Below are 25324 nucleotides of genomic sequence, written 5' to 3' on the forward strand. Positions count from 1 at the left end.
TGCATTTTGGCACATTAATTTTACCTTATCTGAACTTGAAAATCTGTTCTTTCCCAATTATGGGAGCAATTCTTCATGTGGAAATTGGGACTCATCTGTTCCTGGTGAAGTAAATCAGACAAAATAATCCCAAAAGACAGGGTTGGGAGCATGGTACAACCAACAATATGTCTGAAGTACTTCAATTACATTAACTTATATTTTTTGTGGAGTACAGAGTATGATTTGCCACTTCTGCAGCTACATCTTAATTACTGTGCTATCATAGAAGCAGAGAGCAGTACTTATTGATTTAATATGTTACTTGCCATGACTTGCTTAAGTCCCATCTCCAAAGAGCTGTTGAACATAATGCTTAAGTCTGTCTCTCTTGTGTAAAAGTAACTATGTGTTTAAATCTGATTTCAGTGAGACCCATACGTATAGGTAAGTATTTAGCTGAGCAGTAAAAACCAAAACATAAATTTAACTGCTTTACTGAATTTGGGGTTGCATGATCCAAAGCAATACTTAGTCATAGCCTAAGTACAGATTTTGGGCAGTCTTTTAAGGACAGACTTTCCTATGGAAAAAACAAAGGAAAATTCAAGGAAATACAGATGTTTGGCTATCTGTTTGCTGACCTTAGTGTGAAAAAAAGTTTTGTGTTAGGACCGGAACAAAATCTTGGAAAAACAGATGATGCAGGTGAGAGTCATAGTTTTGGTTTGTTTGTTTTCCCCCTGAATTACATCCTGGGAATCTGTGTGGGCTCAGAGTTGGGGAGAGGAGACCTAAGGGCTGCTTCAATTTTTCAAGTATGTTCTATAAAACCGGTCATCTTCTATTCTGTCACTGATGTAAATAGATTCCATCCAATGTCCTGACGTTGCTCCCAATTTGCCTCTAGTGTATTAGAGATCAGATACACTTTCCCAAAGAACAAGCTCCTGTTCCAGAGCTGAAGTGACACTATCCTTACCTAATATAATTCAATTTACTTGGAGTGTCATAGCATATTGCAGTTGTTCATCTTTTAGTGTTCTTGTTTCACCTGTAAAGTAGCTTTGAAGATCCTAACTCATACTGAAGTGTTCCTCACAAAAGTACCTCATGTGAAATGAAGTAAGCAATTATAAAGAAACAGCAAGTTGTGTGCTCTTTTCTGGAGCTCAAGAGTCTAAAAGCAGAAACCTCAGGTTCATGCATGAAAGAAGAAACTTCCTTATTAAGCATTAAATAGTTTAGACAGTTTTAGCTGCAAAGGTTAATGTAGAGCCCAAATCAGTTATTTGGAGCATTGGGTAGGGAGGTTTTTCTGTACTGTACAGTGGAAATGGGAGAAACAGCCATCCAGGAAAAAAGCATCATGATTCTGAATGAACAGTAAAACATGCAAAAGGTTTGGAACAGGTTTTTTTCAGAGCTTCTGGAGTAGAAAGAAATGGCGTAAAAACTGGGAGCAACGTTAACTTTCCGCTCTTGGGCAGAGGGATGAAGGCAGCGTGCACTCTGACATTAGGAAAGCAGCATAGCCTGTGTTAGCCATCCAGCCTGTTAACCATGTTTTGAACTTCCACATGATGGAAACTATGCAGAAATGCCATATACCAAACACAGTAAATCAGCATCCAGCAAAAGGCTGCTGCCAGAGAGTTTTGAAGCAACAGGAGTACCTTGTAGCAATTTTACCTAACATGTAGGCTTAAAGTCTGAACACAGTGAAATAATTAATTTCTCTGGATGGTAAGAATGCAAATGCTAGGGAGATTTTGCAGATGACTGCCAGGGAGTAGCTGTCACTAGAGACACTTGAACAGCTGCCAGTTGTGTTAGGACTTCTGGGACAATCTGCATGAATCCCAGGTGGAAAAGCACTCATTCCAAAATACCGAGTTTTTCTCTAGATTACTGGCCTTGCAAGATGAAAGTCTGTGAGGCCTTAAAATAGTAGCTCTAAAATGCAAGAGTACAGTTACAAAATACACACAAAATCCTTTCAGTCAGATTTCATTTTGATTGTTCTGCAGATTTGCCCAAGATCCAAAGCCATCCAGGTTGCTGCTTTACTGAGCAGAACTGTCTGTCCTAGAAATTTCATCTGCTTGGTGAAATTGAGTTATAAAAAGTTTAATTCAAGAGATTTTTCAGATTTGGCCAACAAAAGAAAGCAAATCCCAATATACTTTAGCAAATCCTATTGTAGATTACTTCTATGGAGCAGATGGGGAACTAGGCTGGGGTTTGCTCTGTGGACTGTGATTGAAGAGCTCCATTGATTCAGGCTGAGGCAGCTTAAGAAGGTACTGCCATCTACTTTGCCCTGCCTCTGTTGGAATTTCTTATCCTTGAGGTAAAAATAGCAAAAACTAGTGTGCCTGCTCCCCAGCCACTGCAGCTCCTAGCTTGAGGGCAGTGTGATTCACCTTCAGGTTTTATTTGGTCCTGAGGCAGCTGTGAGCTGAGGCGGCGTGGAACTTGGGAGTCACTAACTCATCAGATGTAACTGTGGCAGTGGAGTGGTGTGGGAATAGGATGGGAGAACCAGCAACCTTTTCAGTCACCGCTGTTAAATCCTGTAAGAATTGCTTTGCAGAGAGCTTACAGTCCTGACTGGAGAAGTTGCAGTGAACCATTCCTTTCCTGTAGCATGGTTGACCAGGGCTGTGCTATCTTCAGGGAATGAAGGAGCCCTCTATGAGCTCCTAACTGTAGTCATCTTCTTATGGAGCTCCTTTAATGAATTTGTTTAGAAAATCTTGATGGTTAATTAAAAAGCTTATACTAAATACAAGTAGTAAATAAATAACAACAAATATGGAGCACACTCGTTTACCTGTATTGTTTTAGTGCTTTCTGAGAGATAATATCTTAGTTTCACTCCTGAAACTGATTCAGGGCAAAAGTAAATACTCTTATATGACAAATGACTAACCATGCAGTCAATAGCTGTTAGGGAGTTGTACACTTCAAAGGTGCTTCTGAAGTAATTTTTAAGAAACTGTCAAATTTGTCAAATGTGCTAAGCATGAGGGCATGTTTCTGTTCTATAATTCTTCCCCTTTTTTAGCAAATTGTGAGCTAGAGATTTGATTATTGTTTTTGTTGGTTTGGGAGACTGTCTTTCAGCTTTCCAGAGGACCTTCTGCAGGGATCTAAAGTTTTGAATTTACACTACAAGGTATTTTGTGATGCATCATGTTATTTTTACAGAAAAAAAAAAATCTGTAAGTCTATGAATCTCATCCTTATTCATGTTTATACAAAAGTAAAGCATTTAAAGTAAACAATCTCTACTTGCAAGGTTAATATGGGCTTGATAGAAAAGCATTTTGGCATTAGTACAGTGCTTAAGCACATGCTTAATTTTGAGTCCAAAAACATTGAAGCACTTTCCCAAAATGGAGCAGTAACCTGGTGCTTTATTCAGCACAACTCAGAAGCTTTCTCAAGGACTAAAGGGTTTGATTTTTCCTTTCTTCCCTGTGAGGGGATACACCCAAGATTCCTTTTGTCAGGATTTTTACTGTAGCACTCGGGGAAGTAGGAAAGGATGTTTCCTAACACATTCTGATACTCTGCTACCATGAGACAGCATAACTTAATAATCATATTTTTTCACTAAAATGATGTGGAAATGCTTTTTAGTATTGAAGCTTTGAGAGTTATACTGAGTTCTGCTTTTGTATTTGGTATCCCACAGCACTTAGGTCTGTGAGCTTGTCACCTTCACTCACAGCCAAGGATAGTGTTCACTTATATAAAATCCTACCAAGTCACAGCTCTTTTTCATATTCTGACTTATTATTAACTTCTTCTTAATAGCAGAACTCATAGCTTTCTTTGTTGTTATTTTTCTGTTAAGGGAAAAATAAAAGTTGCTTTCATTTTTACATAAGTTTGATTATTTAATCCGAGTGTGACACTCAGGCTTCAAAGAATCCTGTGCAGTACATTTTTAATCTGTTGTTTTTAATGAGTTCTAGTCACTAAGAAATACTGTTATCTAGGTCAGATTTTTTGAATATTGTTTTACTGTGGCTACACATCCTGCTGTGCTTTCTCTAAAATGAGCTCCCCAATGAGATCTTGTTGTTTTACTTTCTCACAGCTTTGTGGAGTAACTTTTCTTACTGTAAATGTAGGTTGTGCTTTGTTTTTCAATATAAATGTATTCTTAACTGAACCAACATCCACCCATCTAAGACTCGGTCTTAAACTTTCTTGGGGGACAAAGGAATAGGACATAAAATACCTCCAAATGATATCATTGATATTCTTGATCCTTCCTATCTGAAAGGAACACAAAAGAGATGATCAACCCAAAATTTATTACTTAATTTCAAAGGTGTTAATTTAACTGCTTCTCAGCTAATCACAGCAAAATGGCCTTGACCATAAAGCAGAGCAAGACATCGTTTGGTGTCGTGGAGAGGCTCTGAGGTTTCTGAGCATTTCTCTTTCTGGACCTTTATTGTGACATCTCAGTCTTTACCCTAACTTACCTCTTAGTATGTGTCTCCTTCCCTTGAACAGAAAAGCATTGGGTCTGTTAGCCATGCCTACAGGAGGGGACACTGAGCAGTGGTCACCTTAGATCACCTAAATCAGTGACAGTAAAATTGCACCAGATTTCCTTCAGCTGGCTATCCTACCCTTTTCTGACATGTTTTCTTCAACATGTATGGATTGGGCACATACCTCTGTGTTCACTGATAAAATATGACCACTTAGCTGCATAGTTTCTTTATTTAATTGAAATTCTTCTTTGCTCCTGATGAAATGATTACTTAAAGGTATTTCCAGGTACATGTCCTAACAAAGCAGTTCATCTCTCAGGATTGTTTTCTTCATCAAAAAAATATTAAAGCTTATAATTGTGATGATTTTCCATGTGGAGTATGACTTTCTAACAGTGATGTCAGATCAGCTTATAGGTAGCTGAAAGGAAAAACCAGTTTTGTAATCTAAATGGATAAGAAGAGAAAAGTAGAGGAATAATGGGGAGTTTATATCACAAGAAGGATGCTGAAATGGAAAAGATTAGAAGAAATCTGGATGACAGCCGGGTGAAAACACTTCTGAGGCAGCTCACTCAGTGCTCCCTGTTCCGGAGCTCAAATGTTAGGGTTCTGAACTTCCCATCTCACTGAGGTTTATAGCAGACCTCGGGAGTCTGAAAACAGGGGCTGTAACAGGGCACTCAAGGAGCAGTTGCCCTTAAAAGCTTGAGCTTAGAGAAATTCTGGGTAGAATAACTGGTGCCAAAGCTAGGTAAAACTGACTGATCCCAAGGAGGTCTGAGCTCTGTGAATACTAGCTTGGATTAAAAAGCTTATTTTAAATCAATAATTAATTAAATTCAACACTGCAGCTTAACTAAAAGTTTGCAGCTAGCATTGACATACAGCCAAAAAAAAAAAAAAAAAAGGAGATGTGGACTTCTGCCAACAAGAAATCCAGCCATTTCAACTGACCTGACCTGGTGTAATTTCATTTTCAAGTAACACAAGAAGGACTTCAAAAGGCCCTTGAATAGATGGTGGATAATTGACTCCTAGCAATGAGTGCTGAATATGGAGGTGCCTGTGCTGGCTATTATTAGATGTATTGTCAGCCTTTGACACCACTGATCACAAGGCTTGTTGACATGTGTGCTGAATGATCTACTTCATACCTAAGTGAAGCATTCAGGCAGGTGGTCAACATTAACAACTATACCTCTCCCAAGTCTCATTTAAACCCTAGTTTAAAAGTTCAAGAGGGACTTAAAGTTGGCTTGTTCTCTGAAAAAAGGGAAATTATTGAGGTGAGTTTTGCTGACTGAAGGAGCCACTGGATGTGGATTTGTGTTTCAGTAGGCACCTGTCTCTGATTAGATCTTCTAGCACTCTTTACAGAAAATGTGGTGCATTGGGACACATCTATGGAAATGGAGGCTTTTTTTAGTGGCAGTTTGAAGGTAAAGCATTCTTTTTCCATCCTTTGTCAGGTCCATAAACATCCAATTCTGCTTTATAATGTAAACTGTATCATTAAAGACCATCTGTGGTGCTTGATTTGTTTTTATTTATATATATTATATTAGTGCTCAAGTCATATATCCTTAGAAAGTACTTGTATCTTTTTATTAAAGGTTACAATTCTTCTGAAGCATATTTATTTGGACATCTCTGGCCAGTGACATTTTGAGATCAAGACCTTTGAGGTTCAGTGTGTAGGACAAAATGCTACAATTCTTTTGTTTCTGCCAACCCATTCATTCATTGAGATGGCTGAAACTGCGCCCTGTGAATTCACAAAGAGCTGTATCTTGCCCTCTTCAAAGCTGGTGGGCAGGAATGGGAGAGGACAGCAGGGTGGCATTTAGAGAAATACATCTTTTTATCCACAATGTTGGTTGTTTTCCCTGTGTAAGCTTTTTGATGCCCCTAATAGCAGGACTAGTACTGGTATTGGGCCTGTTGTCCTACAGGAAAAGGTTGGTTCTTGTTCTTTACTTTCTGCTCCTGTATGTATGGAATCATGCAGTGGGAACTGTCTGTCACTGTAGGTAAGCAATAGGAGTGGGATTCTTGAGGACAATAACAGCACAAAGTCATCCAGAGAAGTTTTAGAGAATTTCAGAAGTGTGTCAAGCCCAGCAGCAGGTCAGGGTCCCTCTTCACACTGGGCTGTCAGCACACTCCATCCCAGGTGGCAGGGAGGGCACCTCCTTCAAGCGCAGCAGCCTGAGCTGCTTTGAGGTGTGGGAGTTGGAGCTGACAGGCATCCAGGCTTTCTGTGAGTTCCCAAAACCTATTGCCCTTTTTTCAGGAGGTGGTGGAAACACCTAGATCTAGAACAAGACGAAGAAGCATGTGCCTCTCAAAAGGAGCAAACAATAAAACTTTTACGAATTGAGATGATTCATTGCTCAGAGCTGCTCACGGGGAAGGGACCAGAAAATAAAGCAGGACAAAAGACATTAACACACAATTTTTAAGCAAAAATGTTTGGTCCTGCTGCTGAGTTCTTTAATATATCCTAAAGCGACAGTAGGGATATAGCTTTTTGCTTAGCGGTTCATCTTTAAATGAGGAAAACAGCTGATTAAAATGTATATCTTATTTGAGCATTGTGATGGCAGGCTGATGCTCACACACAGAGGCTGACTAACAGTAGCCTAAAGGTAAATGTCTTTACATGTGTAAGAATGCCAGAAACAATCTCATATTTAATAAATCTTCATTGACAGTGATGGATTTACTCGTAACTTTTGATTTCACTAATGGACTCTGTAACACCTAACATCTAGATTGTAACAAATCAATCTTACCCTGATTTCATTTTTTACAATAAAGACATGTGTGTAGACAATTAATTTGCCTACAATTTCCATTACCATTGATGTGGCTACCATTTATTCTTATGGCAGAGTTCCTAGCGCTTTCCACTAGAGGAATCTTGGGGCTTTAATCCATGTTTTTGAAATCTAACTTTTGCAAGAAAGTGTGGATTTAGAGGAATTTCTAAAAATTATTTCTTTTCTTTTAAAATAAGATTCTATTTTTAAAATGCCTACAGCAAGTGTATTTGACTATTTTTAGCACTGTAAATTGGAGACTAATCTGCCTTTCCCATCCCTAAGCAGTAATACCAATAAGAAAAATTAATTTACTCTAGACTTTTATTAATCCCAGTGAAAACAATATCTAGTGAGATCTAGGTACTAAAGGCTTTGTATTTGTAATTTGGATATGTATTTTCAGGAAAAAATGTAAAAAACAATTCTGCTGGCTTTGTTTGACCAAATTTGTGTACAAATACAACTAGCATATTAACAATGCATTCATAATGTGCTCTGTGTATGTGAACTTCTGAAGAGCCCTCAACTCTTGATGCGTGACATTTTCAAAGAGGGCAACACCTTCAACGGGCAACATTATACCATCGTGTGTGTTCATCTATTGAAATTGTTTTTAAAGGTATCAGTCACATATTTCATTGAAAAAAGTCTCATCTAAATGCTCAATTTCAGGAGACAATTTATTCTTTTCAAGATCTGGTTCAGAAAGTGCCATATTGTTTGGATGACAACTGGATATATTTTTAGGTTGATGTGTTATTTTGGAGAACTATGACTCATTGTAAATTGGTTTGGTGCTCTCTTCTTTTGTGTTCTTTTCTCCATGCCTTGTTGACACTTTTCAGGCACTCCAGAGATTCTCTTCATGCAGTGGCCTGGTTTATGTCTTTTTCTTAATATTGTACAATCTCCCACCACTTACTTATGGTCAAAAATTGCATCATCAATTTTATTCTTGTTATAACATTACCCTAGAATCTTCCAAGCAGATTATCATATGTTATCAGTGTAGCAGCAATGTCCCTAGGGCTTATCTTCCCAGGCAGTATCCTAATAATGTGTTCTCCACAGCATCTTTTCTCTTTCTCTATCTAGCGGTGGACAACTGTTCTGAAGAGTGTTTCTTCCCAGACCTACAGGTCCAGTCCTCTGCTAATTTGTTTAGCACCATAATCAGTGCTGCTGTTCCTAGCAAGATTAATTTCCCTGCTGTGTGGATACAAAAATACAAGCCACAGATGCCTAGCTCTATTGGAAAGTGAAGCATTAATTTGATAGGAAACACGAACTTTCCTTACTTTGGCTGAACATTTGAAATGTCTTTAGTAAAAAAAAATCATCTTACTGAAGGAGTTTCACACTGGTTTTATGCTAAAGCTTGCCAATTTCCCAGCTGCCTGCTATTCACTACAAAGATAGGTAGCATCCTCTGTCGTGCTTTTTTGACCCAAATTCTTTATTCACTTACGTCAGTGTTTGCAGTAAACAGGAATTTGCAATAACCAAGTGCTGAATCCTGTTGCCTTGTGACTGAACTTTTCAATCTTTGAATAACTACCCAGCAGCATAATAAAAGTGAAGCGGAGGAATAAAGCCTGAAATACTCAATAAAAATACAAGTGAGCATAATTTCAAAAAATAGTTTAGGAAGCTGTGCTGGAGGATTTGCATGTGTTGCAATTTACAATCACATCTGCTTTGCACAGTCCGCTGTCACTTCTCTATCCTATTCCCATCATAGCCAATGCACACAAGCCTAAATGTGGAAAAAATCCAGACGTCTGAAGAAATTTTCTTCCCTGCCCCCTCCTCTCTGCATTTTTGTGACACTGTTGTCAGCCTAACTGGGTTATGTGTAACTTGGTAAATCATATCGGAGTGTCATCGCCATTCTTGAGCTGGATTTGTGCAAGTTGGCAAAAGTAAAACAAATTCTACTTTTTCAAAGTTGTAATAACAGTAATAAAAGGAAATCAACTCAGAAGCCTTTAACTAATTCAGAGTAAGCTCATATATCTCCCTGGGAGGCAAAGCTGCGATTAGCATGTTTGAATGCCTTACTACAAGTGATACTTTGTGGAAGTGCAGCACTTTTGTGGGAATGAAAAGTGCAGTTGAGAAGCAGGCTGTTGATTAACAGAAGAGTTAGTGTAGTGTTTGCTGTGATTTCATCCTAGCTTAACAGAGCAGAACCAAACTGAACAGCCAAAAAATCAGGCAAGCAAGAGCCTTGTTGTTGTTTTTTACATCCTGAGAATTTGACTTCATACATTATTCTAGTTCCCTGTTGTCCTGGGAACAGAGGGCTTGGGAAGAAGAAAATACTGGTGCTGATTTTAATTCAAGCTTCCAAATGTTATAGAATATGTACCTCTATTTTTATGACATTATTTCTAGTTGTTGCAAAGCTTGGAAGTGGACAAAGCAGTTTTATGTAGTGGAAATTGTATCCATGTTTTAGTCTGAGCAGAAGAAATAAGTAGGAAAGAGAGTATCCGCAGGGTAAAGGCATCATGTTAAGGCCTCTCTTGTACTGCCCTAATCCCACTGCCTAAGCAAACCCATGTGTGAATGCTCACCTGACATCATCTCTGTGACACACTTGGAATTGTGCTTCAGGTTTAAGTGCATGGACACTACTTTGCCACTGACCCAATGAAGATTGGTGTGGTCTGCATGTTCCCAAGGTTTTACAGAATTACTGCGAACAAATCAGATGCATTTTGACACCTGATGGACAACATCACTAATTACATACACTCAGTGAAAATTAGTATTAGCAGTGCCAGAAAAACACATCTAACTTTATTAGCAAAGTCCTTCAGATAGGCAGTTCATTCCAATTTTATAATTTATACCGTGTTTTCTTACATGTAGCAATAATTTAAAAAGCAATTTTGCCACAACCTGTTGTCAGGTGAGGGTAACTGATGGATGAAGTTTGCTTTCAGTGCTAAACTGTATGATAATGCAGGATGACAAAAATGAAGTGAATTATGGACCAGTGACAGATGAAAAGTGCTTCATCCACAGAGTCATTGATATTGTGCCAAGGCAAAAAGACTCTCTGTATGTGCTGCTTTATGAAATTATTTGCATTGCTTGCTGTTCCTGAGCTACTGAGCCACTTTGGTGCCTCACATCATATATGCTCATGTTCCAGTAGAGAGCAAGACAATATCTTCATAGCCTGGGAATCTTAAAGCAGACTCTTAAAAGAGCTTATTTGGGAAGAAGATTGAGGAATTCTTCTGCCTCTCCAGCCTCGGATTTTCATGTTTGCCCAGCAGTAACTGGATAAAGGCAGTGATAGCTGTTTTTCTTTGATTGTAGCATTAATGAAGATGGTGGTTCATTGTGGTCAAAGAACAGATAATACTGTTCCCAGGTTTTGAGTGTCTTACTAAAAACCCCCCTCAACAGCAAAAAATGTATGGGGGATTTTGCCTCAGCTCTAGAGTGACTTCGTGGATTTATGTCTCTGTTTCATTTATTCTTAAGCAAAGTACACTTTGTAAATTAATTTGCCTTAGCTTAAGGCCTATTTGTAAGTGACAACCCGGGTCTGGTCTGAGGCCAGAGAGCTCTTTTGACTGCTAGTGTATGCTCAGAACTGCACAGCATGGCAGCAGCACACTGTGATGTCTTCCAGGGTTTGAGTAGGTCTCCTCTACCTCCAACTGTATCACTGACGACACAGATCTGCCCTGAGAGCATGGTTTCTCTGAGGCAGCCTTGCCTTATGCTATGGAGGACATTATGCTATGTCCAAAATGCAAAGTAAAAGGCTGCTGAGGACTGCATGGGCAGGTCTGGGATGTGGCTTGCACTGTGTTGAACTGGCTGTGAAGGGGCACAGCTGCACAGCATGCAAACCATCACCCACTGCCCAAGGCTGGTACCACTTGGTATCTGAAACTCCAAGAAACACTATACAAAAAACAGGCTTCCAGACTCGTAAATACATGTCACTTGTATTGCAGTTTTATATTAATTGCACAACACTAAATAGTAGCAAGAAAAGATTGTTTCATTACTAATATTGGTGAAAAATCAAGTGATGTCTTTGTGACCACTCTGAACAGGACTGTGGTTGTAAGCCCAGAAAATGCAAACTACAAAGCTTTCTTGTTTCCTGTGATCAAGTTATATTCTCACATGAATGTGCATAGAACAACTTCAGAAAACAAAAAGAGTCTTTGTTCAAATAAGTTATTATTCAGTCTTTTTTAATTTAGCATAGAGTGACCCTTTATATTGAGAAGCTCAAACATGTCTGTGAATTTTTTGAGTGCCTAAAATTCTCAGCATATTAAAATTTCACTTATTAGAAAGGGAAACAGTGAGCATAGCAGTTGCAAGGCTTGCAAGGAAGAAGAGGGCAGAACCAAAGGTAGTGCTGCTTTTTTTTTGGCATTGGTCTTTTGCATGCAGTTCTGACTCTCATTTTAAAAAGTCTTGGTGTGTGATGTTATGTGATGTTAATTGTAAAGCAGAACAAAAGTGGATATGCTATTGATTAGAATTGTGAAGCTTAATGAAGTAAATGCTAGGGCATAGCATCCATACTGAGGAGGCTTACAATGCAAGTTTTTGCTCAGGAAGAAAACCAAACCAATCCAGACCGTGTTTACGAATGAAGGCCAGTTGAACAGTAGGGATTTAATATCTATGCTCTAAGAGCTGCCACACTTGATTGGTAACAATAGAGACTTGTATTTAGCTTTATTTCCAGATGAAGGAATTCTTGTGTGTCCCCTAGTAGTGGTTCAGGTTTGTAATACCTGTAGATTTTACTTGGCTGGCTGTGGGAGGTGATCATGAAGTTCTGTGAGGCCACAGGGATTCAGTCTCTTTTCTTTATACATCCTTTTTCACTTGAAAGGATATTTCTCAAGACAGAGGCTCTCTTTATATCTGTTTTCACTGTGGCACTAACCCCACTGTCAGTACTTAACAACGAGTATGTAGCATTGCACTGAAAACCAACATGAAAAGAACTTTTAAGTGGCAGAAACAAGCTCTTAGAAGTTAGGAAAAGCCAGATGTGTGGTTTCTTCTGTGCCTCTGATTTGGCCTTATTATTCATACATATTGTGTTACAGCCCTGAATTACATCATTGCAGCCGTTTTTCCAGAGGACCAGCATTCCCTTTGAGCATGAGATGAGCAGTGTTCAGGACATGAATCAGTTTGGTCTAATGAATGAGGATGTTGTTGAAGAAGTTAATCTAGGAATTGAAAATGGTGTGATGAAGAGCAAGGATGGCTTCAGGAAAGGAAATTACAGTCTTGTGTGTAAATCAGATGAACTGGAAACAGGAGACTGTGCTGCTGGCACTGCCTCAGGGTGGCAGGGAGAAGGATAACACTGCGGTTAGGAACTGACTCTGAGCAGTGTGGGAAGGGAGAAGTGCAGCCAGGCTTATCTGTCCCTCTTGGCTACTGGCCGTGGGCAAACCAGACTGCTCTGGTACCCAAGGTTCCCAACACAGTGGGCACAGCTGTGACGGCAGCAAGCGGGATTTGGGGGCAGCTGCGGGACAGGCTGAGCTTTGGATGTTTTGCTCTCTCAAGTGTGGAGGGTGCAAGCCAGTGGTGGAAAATGATCATTCTCTGGTTTGTTATGCAGGAAGAGGCGGTGTCTGTCCAGGTTTGAAGATGTGGCAAAATTCATGTTGGTCTGGAGGTAGTGTTGGCTACCATGCCTGCAGAAGGTGGCATGGGAAAGTTTGGAGCTGAGAGCCAGAAACAAGTGTCAATGCAGGTTTTGTTTGAGTGGGCAGGATGTGGGTCATGAGGTTGGATCAGAGGGCTGCTGAGGACAGCAGGACAACTGGGAGATGTTAGGATCATGCAATCCTTAGCTGCTTAGATCTTTGTGGTTTTGTGGTCACTGGCATACGCTCTCCAACTGGCCGGAGCAGCACTCCATTCCTGATCTAGAGACACTTAGTGAGGAACTGCAGATATTTTGCAGAGCCTTATTTGCATTGGGAAATGCACTGCAAATTATTAAAATAAAATCTAGGCAATTATATTGTTTGGTGGAGAATAAAAATAGAAATAAAGTTAAGGCCTGGTTTTGAAGCTTAAATCTTTCTTTTGGCCTTTGGTGAAAATACTTCTAATTGTCAGCAGAGTTAGGAAGAAGCAACACTTCAGAGTTTGGCATTCCCAGCTCAGGTCTTAATTTCAAACCATCTCCAAAAATCACATTAGCAGAATTGTCAGAATAAAATGCTTGTGCAAAGACATGCTGGGATACTGGCATAGAGGCAGGATGATAAAGTTTGCTTTTGGGTCTTTGGGAAAAGCAGGAAACCTGCTGCTGATACTTGTTCCTTGCCATACACTTCAATATAAGTATCATCTTTATTCATTCCAGGAGTGTCTAAACTAATCAGATTGCCCTTGTGTGGTTCTTCCTGCAAGACAAAAATGGGTTTAAATCCATTCCAGGTGAGCCAGGAGAATTCAGTTAATAACACTGAGCCATTTACACTGGAGTGCCAGCAGATCACTAAAATAAATTCAAGTTGCTTGGCATGCCTTTGATAAGACATCTGCTGCTGAATTTCACCTGGTAACATCTGGGCCCATGTGCTTTTCTAAAATAAGGAAAAAAGTTGTCTTGGAGAAATAGTGTTGGTATTTCTACTGCATTAAAATTTACTATAAGCATTTTGTGTGCTATTTCTCTTAAGGATGAGCAGGTGGTAATTTTAACAGTAAGGCTTACACTTTGTCTTCTTTCTGGGGATCTTGAAACATTTTTGAAATGTGAAAGAACATTTTCATTCAGTAATCAAAATGTGTTTGCAATAAAGCTTTCATTTTCTTAGAAAGTTATAATTAATATATAAGAAGGCACTGTAAATATGTTTTTGTTTTCTTGACTTTTCAGCCCATATTGCACATTTAGCTTTCACAGCTTACTGGAAAACAATGTATGCTGCTCTTTTCAAAAGAAAAGAGATCACACCTATGTTTTGATGTGTGAATTGCTGAAGAAAATCTGCAGGTTAATTTAGTGTTGGGATTTGACAGATGTTTGCAATTCGGTTAACAGTGAGCACTGCAGCTCTAAGAGTGATGAAGGTGGCAGTAGTAAGAAATGACCACTCCTCTTATTTTGCCAGCAGAAAGGTAGGTCATGGCACATTGCTGAGACATTCAGCCCCACGAATGTCCTCCTCCATTCATGGAGGGGGTCAGCATGGCTGAGAAACAGCAAGGAATTACAAACAAGCTGTCATGTGGTCACATGAAAACAGCAGAAAATTTTAACCCTGGCCAACTAGAAATGGGTAGAATGACTAGGGAAAAATGTTGCTTCTTATTCTTCAGTACCATCCATTCTGTATAGACAAGTGCAACTACACAAGTGTTTTCTCAGCCAGCAAAGCTATTTTAATAAGGTGCCATTCCTGCCCTGTTTCCCACCCACTTCCATGTCATGCTGGATGATTATTTGTAGGGTTGTGCTACAAACCAGACTCAGACTTTGGATTTATTTTTTGGTTTAGTTTGGTTTTCAAATCAGATCAATATAGTTTTGTTCAGTGTATGGTTGCATCAGCATGCTTGAGGGGATGGAGGACTGCACAAAGGAAGGAAATATAAAGAAGAAAGTATGAAGACTTCCTAAAACTGCATTTGTCATCACATGGCATGCTTCTCTATCTCTGCTTTCATTTTTGCAGGTTTAAGGTGTGCAGTGCCACTGTTCTGATGTGACAGCATCTTTTTAGGAGTTTTCTAATGAAAGAGAAAGGGGGATTGTCAGGAAAGAAAAAACCACATTATCTGTTACTTCCCAAATAGAATACAGAAACAAAGCATTTACAGCATCTTGTAATAAAATATTCCTCATTGTTTGTCAGGTTATGGATGGGGGCTGCTGGGATGTGAAAGTAATAGCGTATGTATGGGAGATAAGGATGTACAATGTGCACCTGGGCTTGCCTGCTCTGGCACCAGGAAATTGGGAGTCTGAGCTGTAAGTGACTCAGGGTCACTTCAAGTCTTTAAATATATATATTTTATATATAGACAGCATATATATGTGTATATATATATACATATACATACACACATGCATTGAGGGTGCGTGTTCGATTAATTTGAAATTATTTTTTTATTCTGTGGCTGTAGAAATTTAAATTCAGCTTCATGTTCACATTTAAAGACTTTTCAGTGTTTAGAATGGGTAATTACATTATGCATGAAGCCATAGTTTGAAACCAGCAACTTCTAAACAAACTGTTAAATTATAAACTTTTTATTTTGATATCTCAGTGCCTCAGGCAGTTATAAACCAGGTTGTATTAAATTGATCAATACTATTTTGTAATGTTAATTCAATGTTAATTGCCCTATGATGGGATAAACCAAGTTAGGTGCATGCACAGCCATCTTTGAATACCAGATGCTCTATGTTGTCTAGTCAGTTTGTTATTCACTGTGGCAGTTCAGGATAAAACTGGAGCTAGATAAATCAAACCCAATATGCCAGAGAATTGCAAACACACTTAGAAAAACTTTATTTTCTTCACAGACTATTTACCAACAGGATAGAAACAGGGTGTTTGTCAAACTTCTGACAAGCAGTGGTTAATCTAGATCCATTGTTCACAGTGATCCCCTAACTTCTCCAGAATTGCAAGAAATCTGATATTGGTGCCAATATATGATAATTTTTAACTGTCACAAAAAGCATGTGACGCTTTTGTATCAAAATCAAGCACCTTAAAGTAGGGATGTGTACAAAAATAAGTGGATTAGCTTTTTATATACCAAGAACAAAAAGGACATGGAATCTTCAAAATTAAATTTATTTGAAAAACAAACTCAAATGAAGCCAGCACTTTTCATCTACTAACAATGTAAATGTCTGCTCCCCTTGCAGAGTTCAAGGTAGTATTTCAAGGATAAGACCCAGTTCTATATACTTTCAGTCACAGTGGAGCTAAGGGCACCTGCTATGTTTACAGCTTTGAATATCAAGTGAACACATTATAGCTTGTACAAAGTAAGCACAGGAAGCTGCTTCTGGTTGGTATGTGGCTCTGGCCATATATTAGCCTGGAAGGTTGCATCAGCAGAGCTTTAGCACCCAGGAGCTGCATATTCCTGTCCCTCAATAGCCCATGCTGGCAGAAACCTGCAGGATGGATCTAGTTAACCCTTGCTAGAAAGCAGACTAATGCTCTCACTGCTAAACCTACACACAGAACTTGCTGTAGCTTCCATTTGCTTTGGTCCTGTGTAGCTGTGGAGGCCTTGGTGCCCTTGATCTGAGCTCGGTAAGTCCCCAAATAGTCTGTGGGATATTACTGTCTTCACTGGCTGCAGAATTTGCAGCACAGGGTGTAAGTTTTTGAGTCTTGGGGTGGCAATGATAGGATGTGTAGGTCTCAGTAGCATGCCTGGGCTTGGCCAGAATTCCTGCAGGACTTGAGGTCAGTAGCAGTTTAGGAAATGGCATAGCTGGTTGATGATTTCAGCTGCATCTGAGAACTTGGACTGGTTTTTGTATATTCTGGCTGCACCCATCAGAGGAAATGCTAAGCATGGGCTTTTGCCCATCTGAACGTGGGCTTCAGGGTAACTACTATATTCTGTAGTGTGTGTGCTCATGCAGGGCTACATGCCTGTCTTTAGTCATTGCTAGCTGTGGGGTGAAGGGACAGGGGACACTGTCCCTCTTCCACATGGAGACACAGCTCTTTCCTCTCACAGTCCAGAGAAGTGCGTTTATGTTCAAGCAAGGACAGAACAGGCCAAGGAAGGGAAGTTTTCCCTCAAATCTCAGATTGAAACTGTTCTGGGCAAGATCTGGAAAGAGGAAAGGGAGAGAGAATGGCCATGGGTTCCTGCTTTGGTATTCTACCAGCTACATGATATTTGCTAGCTGTCACTTCATCCAGCAAAGACTTGTCTCTGGAAAGAGCCATTGTTATTCTGATACATGCTGCAAAACAGTTTTGTGATTAAAATTGAAAAGTGGGATTTGGAATGTCCTTCATGCAAAAAATAAGACTCTTTGTTTAAAATTATAAAGGAAACAGCAACTCCGTTTTCCATGAAAGAGCTGTTTTCATGAAAATCTTGCAAGCAGCCTGTCGCAGTTACTTAAAGGAGAGACCAACAAGATGCCTTTTGTAATAGGCTATGCACAAATTTCCTTCCAGCCAAACCTACATGTCTCAGTTACAAGCCTATATTTTCCTAGAATATGTGAGTCATTTTATCCTCCACTACATGGATTCTTAATTTCTTTTTTGGCAAAATGTCATCTGAAAGGAATTTCATAGCCACAAGTAAGAAACTGGTCTGATGACTCTGGTGACAAAATTAATAACCACAGATCTCATTTTCTGAAAGAATACAGCTGTTAGTGTATTCACTCGGCACTTAAAGTCAAGCCAGCTAATAGTCCATCAGTAAGGAGGAGGAAGGGTCCATTGAGTTTTGCATTTACTTCCAAAAGTTGGATAGCAAAACAGTAATTTTCAGAAGTGCCAGGATGTTAGCAACTGGGGAGTCGTGTGAGGGGGTGTGTGGGGGAGGGAGGAGAGCACAGCATGGACGCTGTAAATATTCCTCTACATCAGCTTCTGTGATTCAGGGAATAAAAAGACTTGGATTATGTGTTTGCATGACCTGAAAAGTACTGCTTCTTAAGTATTTAGTCAGCTGTGCATTTTTCTGCTGTTTTGCTGTTATTTTTGGTATAACTATTAGGAGTACAGTAACAATTCAGCATTGCAGTTATCTTGGCTGTCTGTACTCCTTGGAGAACTGGCTTCCACTGTTTTTCAGCTGCAACTGATATTTGATTTATTTTTAAGTAACAGAAATAGGACTTTTAGACTAGTTTTTCCTGTAGGAATTCTTAACAAAGCACCTTGCAGAAATTTGGAATATTTGGCTTTGAGTCCCTTGAACAAGCTTGCAGAGACCTATAGCAGGGGAGAAGGCAGGCAGCATGGCTCAGAGTGAGGAGAGTTTGCCTAGGGCTTAGGGATGTCATCACAGATATCTCTCATTAACACATACCCACCTCATATAAAACATTGTGCCTTAGGCATTAAAACTACATCTTTGAAGAACTACTCTAGGAGGCAGTGATGTGATTTTGGAGGTTTTGGGGGTTTTTGTTTAGCTAGCCATAAGAACAAACTACCTGTGTAATTCTTTCCCAAGGTCCTAATATTTCAACAAAATTCATACCTCTCAGACTTCAGAAAAAAAAAAAAAAAAACCCACCAAAAAAACGCAAGAAACACACAAAATTATTAAAATTATTAGGTTCAACATCTCCAGACTGTCTACACAGTTTTTCTTCAATTTTGCCATTAACCAAATCTGTCGCAATGAGAAATTGTGAAGTAGAGCCTTCTGGAGGCTATCAGTAAAGTCCAGTAAATTCTTCAGGCTGGTTCACCACCTTTCCTATTTAGAACACAAGGAAATAGAAGGAAACAACACATCGGGTATGTCTGATATATCCTTTCCTATACTGCCTTGGTTTTCACCCTCTTATTTCACAAACATCTACCATCAGCCTTTCATAATCAACAGGTTGCTGTAGAAACTGTAAAGGAGTGTTTCTCTGTAGAAGTCACCCACCAAGTGTTGCGCTGTTCTCTTTTACATGGTTTTGAGATGCCTGATATCCTCCTTAAAGGTCCAGTTTGTGCCCAGAAAAGCCATCCCTGTGACCACTCAGTCTGCACTCACTTGTGCTTGCATATCAGGGAAACTGGATCATTAATTTTATATATCCACAGAAACTGTGCTTCTGCAGCAGTGCTGCCCTGCTTTTGTTTGGTGCTGCAGTTTAAGGGTCAAAAGTGCATGAACTTAATATTTTATTTGTGCGTCTTCCATGCCAGAAAGGCAAGACAGTGTATTCTGTCACTGTGGCAAAGGCTTTTCATCCTGCGAGGTGCTGAGAATTTGTGCCTCAGCTCCATAGGGGACCCAGAATAATCTGGGGCATGTCCGTAGCCTATGGCCGATCCAAACTGACATTTACATTGACAAGAATAATACATAATCTGACATTTGTGTATAGAATGACTTTGTGAGGAAATAGTGGTTGCTACTGCATTTTATGTGATCAGAATAATATCTCTGAGCACTGGAGGAGTGTTGGGGCTGATACAAGCAATTTTATGCATGTAGGACTCTGTCAGAATGAACAGCTATATATGTATATGTGTATTGCATGACTGATCTCTCAATTATCTTGATTTTACATTACAGTACAGTCTGGGAAGATTCTAGATAGAGTCACTGAATGTTGTTGCAAAGACAGAACTTCCACATTAGGGAAGCAACTGAAAACTTAGATGATCTCCTTGGGGCTGTTGCAATCTTGGAAAATCGTGATTTGTTTTATAAAGTAATGCAGACTAGTTCCTCTTGGCAGTGTTTTGGTGTCGTATTCCAATTTATAGAAGATACATCAACCCTCTTACTAGTGCATATTGCTTCTACAAGCACGTGTGTGGACATGAAGGTGCACACTGCTGTGTTTCTTATTGAACAGCAGCTAATTAAGCAGAGCACAGTGAAGCCTCCCACACAGATCATTTTCCTTTTTTATCTTATAACCTCTCCTCTCCTTAACCGAAGGATTGCTGGATACAGAAACTAGGTCTTCCTTTGACAAACAGGGTCCATTTTTGTTTCAGCCATTTTTAGTTGATTTCACTTCAAGGAGGTATAAGTAGGATCCTCATAGATGAAAATTCATTGCATCAGAAAGCAGTTTTAAATAGATTTTATAAATGCCACAAGAAAAATGGTTAATTTTGATAGAGCATGTCAAGGGGAAAGGGATGAGGAATAGTTAGTACGCTATAGTGAGGCCCTCCTTTGGTGCTGACCTAAGAGCAATAATAGGGAGCAGGATATCTCTTTTGATAGATTGTTGGGCATACCTAGTTGATTCCAGAAAGCCTTGGAGAGTGTCTGTGTGCAGCTGCTGGGAGATAACTGTCCTATACACAAAATCTTTCGGATAGAATGATTGCAGACAGCATTTTGTTTCATGAGAGCAAGATTTGGTGTTTGTGTCCACAATGGGCAGGCTCCAGGATCCTTTATGTGCTTGAAATTAAGAGCATAAATCACTCAATTTTACAGTCAGCTAAATAGCTAAAGACTTGCCAGTATCCAAGACGCTCAGGAGGCGTCTGTGCTGATTGTGCTGACACACAAAGACTTCACTTTTGGAGAAGATATTCTATGATATAATGTAGCCTTCATAGTGTCTTCAAAAAATTGCTTCTGTGCCCTGCCTAAGACAGGATTGGTTGGTAAAAGGTAGACTGTGCTTCTGCATAAGCTGAATTCCTCTGGTTGCTGGAGTTCAGTGGAAATGTCTTCCATTTGCACTGAATGCCAGCTGTTCTTCTGTCACTCCCCGAGATAGGTCTCAAGTGCTCTGGATAGGAACCTGTGGTTACAGGAGGAGAACAGTCCCCAGTGAGGACTGTTGATCATGTGACAAGACCCAAACCAGTTTCTGCTGAATTTCCATTCTTTCCAAGCTGGTTATTCAAATTTGCTTAAAACTAAAGTTTTACCTCTTAAAAAATTGGTTTTAAGAGGGCAGACTGGCGTCACCACAGGCAACAAGTTGACACCGCTGTTGTTCTCTTAAGTAACCTGAGTAAAAAGCCACTTGCCCCCATTCTGCCCTGTCCTGACTTGACCCTGACCTTATGAACTGCTTTTATTATCAGTGCTTAAGGGAGTGCATTGGCTTCTCTCTTTTTAGTTGCTACCAGTGGTTTGAAAGCTTCATTCTGAGTTCTTGTGGCTAAGCTAAGATAAACATCTCTGTGTTCAAACACTCACCTTGTCCCTAGGAGCACTTTCTATGGAAGAGCTGCTGCTGAGCCACATCAGACCAGCAGCACAGCACAGGCATCTTCTCATTGTCCAACAGTGGTCACTAGCTGGTGCTTCACAGGAAAACCAGCTTTCACCTTGGCTGTTAAACAGTTCTTTACAAATTCTTTAGGGAGAATTACTAATTAAGCATGATGGCTTTTGTTCTTTGGTAGTACCATCAAGTCAACAAAGCCATGTCAGACTCTCTGTGTCTTATGCTGTGTACATTTTACATTGAAGCTCTAGAAAAGCAATGTATAATTTCTTTGGGTGGCCACTGGCCCTGTACAGCTGCTGTGTTACAGCCAAAGGTTGTGAGATGGAAAATGAGGGGAGGAAGTAAATTTGTCTAAATTAAAAGGAAAAAATCTGAAACAAAGTAATGGTTAATAGTCTCTTAACAGGATTTTCACAGTATGCTCTGTCACTGGAACGTATCTCTCTTCAGGGCAGCTTTCCTACCTGATTAGCCAACTACAAACCTTCTGTGAATAGCTGATACCCTCTATCAAATCCTCACGTCATCTTCAGACATCAGAGAGGTATTGGGACCTTGGTTAGGAAGGAGAGGAGAGAACCTTGTTCTACTGGGTTTCAAGTAATTCACCAGCAAAATACACTTACTATTCTTTTCCGTCTTGCTAATTGTGAATTTTTGGTTTGGTCTGTTTCCTTCCAAAAGTTTGAGTTGTTTACTTTTGGGATTATGTCTTTTATGAAAATAACCAGGCTTCCAGATGCAGACTGTCAAGCTTGCCAAGTTACTAGCACACTGGTTGCCAGAGGAGTTTTGCTTCCTGTATTGCCTGTAAGTAGATCAACAATGTGGAAGCTTTGATTTTTTTCTTGTCCTCAGCTCACCTGCTGTATTTTGCTGAGGAAAGGTGAGGCAGTGCAATACAAAAGAGGAGGAATTTTTTGTCTTTCCCTTTTGTAACGTTCTCATGGGGACAACAGCAAAGAGCATGGGCATCTCTTAAGAGCATGTTCAGCTATTGTGTGTTTGCATGATACCTGTTACTTCTGAGGAGGATGATTTTTCTTCATTGTTTTCCTGTGAACTGCGGGCCTCCCTTGGAGTTGTCTTTAAGTAATTCCTAGGAAATGTATGTGTCCAAACCAGTTAATTTCTGATGTGCTTGCTGCAGCAATATAGCCTAGAAGACCAGCAAATAACAGAAAAAAAATCTCAAAAAAAAAAAAGGAGCACAGGACAGGCAAGATTTGAAACTCTCAAAAGTAAGTCAATGTTAGGAATTGTTCTGCTTGTTTTCCTTGTGGTCTAGCACTTAGAATTTTAGTGGCCTTTGTCCCTAAAGCCTTGCTGTCTGCTTCTGTCACCAGAGCTGCCTTCCTGCAGCATTCTTAGGGAGGCAGTGGATGTGTCTTGACAAGTCTATGTTCACCCTCCACAAAAAAAACAGGCAAAAAGAACTAAAGAATGAAATAAAACCTGGCCGACACATGTGATCTTTTAGAGGGCATGTCTTTAAGTGCTTTAAATGGTTTGTGGGTTAACAAATCCATCTATAATACAAAAGTAAACAGGAGTCAACAGTGCTGGTGTCCATTGTGTTGAATCAAAGCTCAGGCAGGCATGGGCATGTTCCAGATGCCTTGAACTTGGTCATCTGATACACAGGTGACCCAGTTCACGAGTGCTGATATTTGGGAAGTTATGCTGAACTGTGTGCTCAGCCTGTAGCTGTGCAGTGGCACTCGGCAACAGGTGTTGGCTGGAGCTGCCTTTGGAAGGATGTCAGGTTAGGCTGGAGCCTGGATTTAGCTCATTTATTACAAGGACTTTTGTCAACTGCTATGGATCATTTCAGACTGCATTGTGATTCTCAGTGGATGAGGTTGCAAATGTAATTCATGAAAATTTTATTACACTGATCAAGCAGAGCACGAAGCTTTAGCTAGAATGTATTGCATCTATGAGCTCCCCCTAAAGATTAAAAGGAACTGACTTAGTGACTCATCTTTTCATGTATCATATCATCCATCAGATAACAACATTTGCAGAAGCACAGGAAGAGAGATTATTTTGATGTCTTCTGCAGCATGCAGCATAGATCTGTTTTCTCTTTCTCCCTGGTCTTTTCCCTGTCTCCATCTCCGTCTCTGTGTCTCTCTCTTTTCCAATTTATCTGGATTAAACAAGTCTCTGATTATTCTTTATGCCACTGCAAATAAAGTCATTTTCAGAAACAGATGTCGAAAGAGCCCAGTGAAATAATCCTGGAGGCAGATGCAGTCTTCCATAAGCTGCCAAGTGCATGGTGCAATCAAAGTGATGAAACAAAATGGAACAGGCTGCAGAAAAAGTAATTAAATTATAGTTCCATTGTAGAAGCACATTTTGAAATTACTGAGATTCAGAGCCCATAATGCTGGTATTATAGTTGAAAGAATACTTGCCATGGGTCATGAACATTTTTTTTAACAGTTATTAATCATGCTTGACTGGAAAGACATGTGTAACCTACAACAAGCAGTGGCTGTAGTTGTGCCAAAGGAAGCTTTTGTTCCCTGAAGAGAATTGTATCAAAGGCCAGTGTGTCCTATTACTACGTGTGCAATAGCAACGTGCAGAATCTGAAACGGGCTTTTCAGATTTCAATACAGAGCACTGGAGGGGAAAAAAGAAAACAAGTATTGTATCTCTTTGAATACTATGTGACCTCCTTTTCCTCTTACCAAGTTAACTTGCTTATTGACTAAATAATAGTAAAAAAAATTCTAAAATATCCCACCCCTCCCCAACTTCAATGAAAATAATTCCAATGCTCTAATATAACTGAAAAGAAACAGAAAATGTACGAACTCTTGGAGACTGGAGATTAATAAGACTTCATGGGTTCATTCACCTCTGTTTCCTTTACATTAGACTGGACAGTGGCTAAGATCCACCTGCATCTTTCTGTCAGTTTTAGTAAGTAGGTTTTTTCCTTCTCTCAACTCCTTCTTTCATTTTCTTTTTTTGTTTGTGATCACTTGGGTTTTTGGATTGCATTGGATTGGAATGGGCTTTTTTGGGTTGCTTTGGTTATGGATTGTCCAGGTGCAAATACAAAATAGGTGTGAGAACATAGATGCTTCCTATTCCCCTGCTTCAAAGTACAAGTTTTAAACCTTAAATTTGTAGCCTAGGTCATCGCCAGGTCTTTTGTATCATCAGGGCCTTCCAGATGTGAATAATTTTTAAGAACTAGGTTTCTCAGTTGTATTTGTTTTATTGCTTGCATTGTAGATTTATTTTCACTTCTTTTCCACTATGTTACTTTTTGGGTTATTATCTTTCTGCTTCTGTTTGAGTTCTTCTCTTTAGTGTCTGCAGTCCGTCCAAGTGATAGCCATTAATGTGATAATACCTTCTTCTAGTTATTGATTTAGACAGAACCAGAACTTTAGTAATGCTTTTTTTTTTTTTTTTTTTTTTTAATTTATTTACTAGTATCCCATTCCTGGATGTATATCCACAGTATATCTCTGGCATTTCTGCAGTAAGTCAGCAATTACTTTCTCTTGACCTTTACTTTTTTCTTTTGAATTAACTAATGGATCACTTTGTGGTCCCAAGCCAAAGGTTGGGAAGGTAAGGGCACCATCAAAACATTCACATTAGCAAAGATCCTGTCTTGTTTTCCTAAAGAAAATAGAGCACTAAATTATACATCTGGTTATGTCCATGAAAATCTGTTAAAGGTAGCGGGACTGTGTATGAGCAACAAAGCTACTGGAGCAGCTGTTGGGGGAAAAAAGGAATGCATGTCCTGCATCTGCTTAAAGTACCTCCTGTTGGGAGTTAATCTAAATCTGGGAGTGATTGTATTAGTTCACTTTCAGAGTCCCCTCCTTCCACTTTGCTCACTCAAGGTTATTACTGGGAGAAGAAGCTCCCAGTGGCCTGCAGTGGAACCATGACCTGGCACCTGCTTTGTCTGTATCTCAATGGAACTTGTATGAACCTGACATTTGGACATCCCTGTTAACTCTTAAATACCTTGAAAGTGTTGGGGAAACGTGTATACATTCATGGACATACATACAGGTACATGTGTATGCATGTGTTTGTACAGG

The 25324-nt window shown here is 39.6% G+C and overlaps 1 protein-coding gene across 32 annotated transcripts in view; it reads left to right on the forward strand.

The window, feature by feature from the left end:
- LOC110469722 (poly(rC)-binding protein 3) overlaps positions 1-25324 on the forward strand; it is a 497474-nt gene that overhangs the window by 399998 nt on the left and 72152 nt on the right. The window contains exon 1 of one of the 32 annotated variants that reach the window (XM_085573691.1): positions 13-11720. The exons of the other annotated variants lie outside the window; for them this stretch is intronic. The gene's annotated coding sequence lies outside the window, so the exon portion shown is untranslated. Of the gene's footprint in view, positions 1-12; positions 11721-25324 lie in introns of those variants that run through there. 32 annotated transcript variants of the gene reach the window in all.

This window comes from Lonchura striata, chromosome 2, assembly GCF_050655825.1.
Source record: "Lonchura striata isolate lonStrDom1 chromosome 2, ASM5065582v1, whole genome shotgun sequence".
NCBI lineage: Eukaryota > Metazoa > Chordata > Aves > Passeriformes > Estrildidae > Lonchura > Lonchura striata.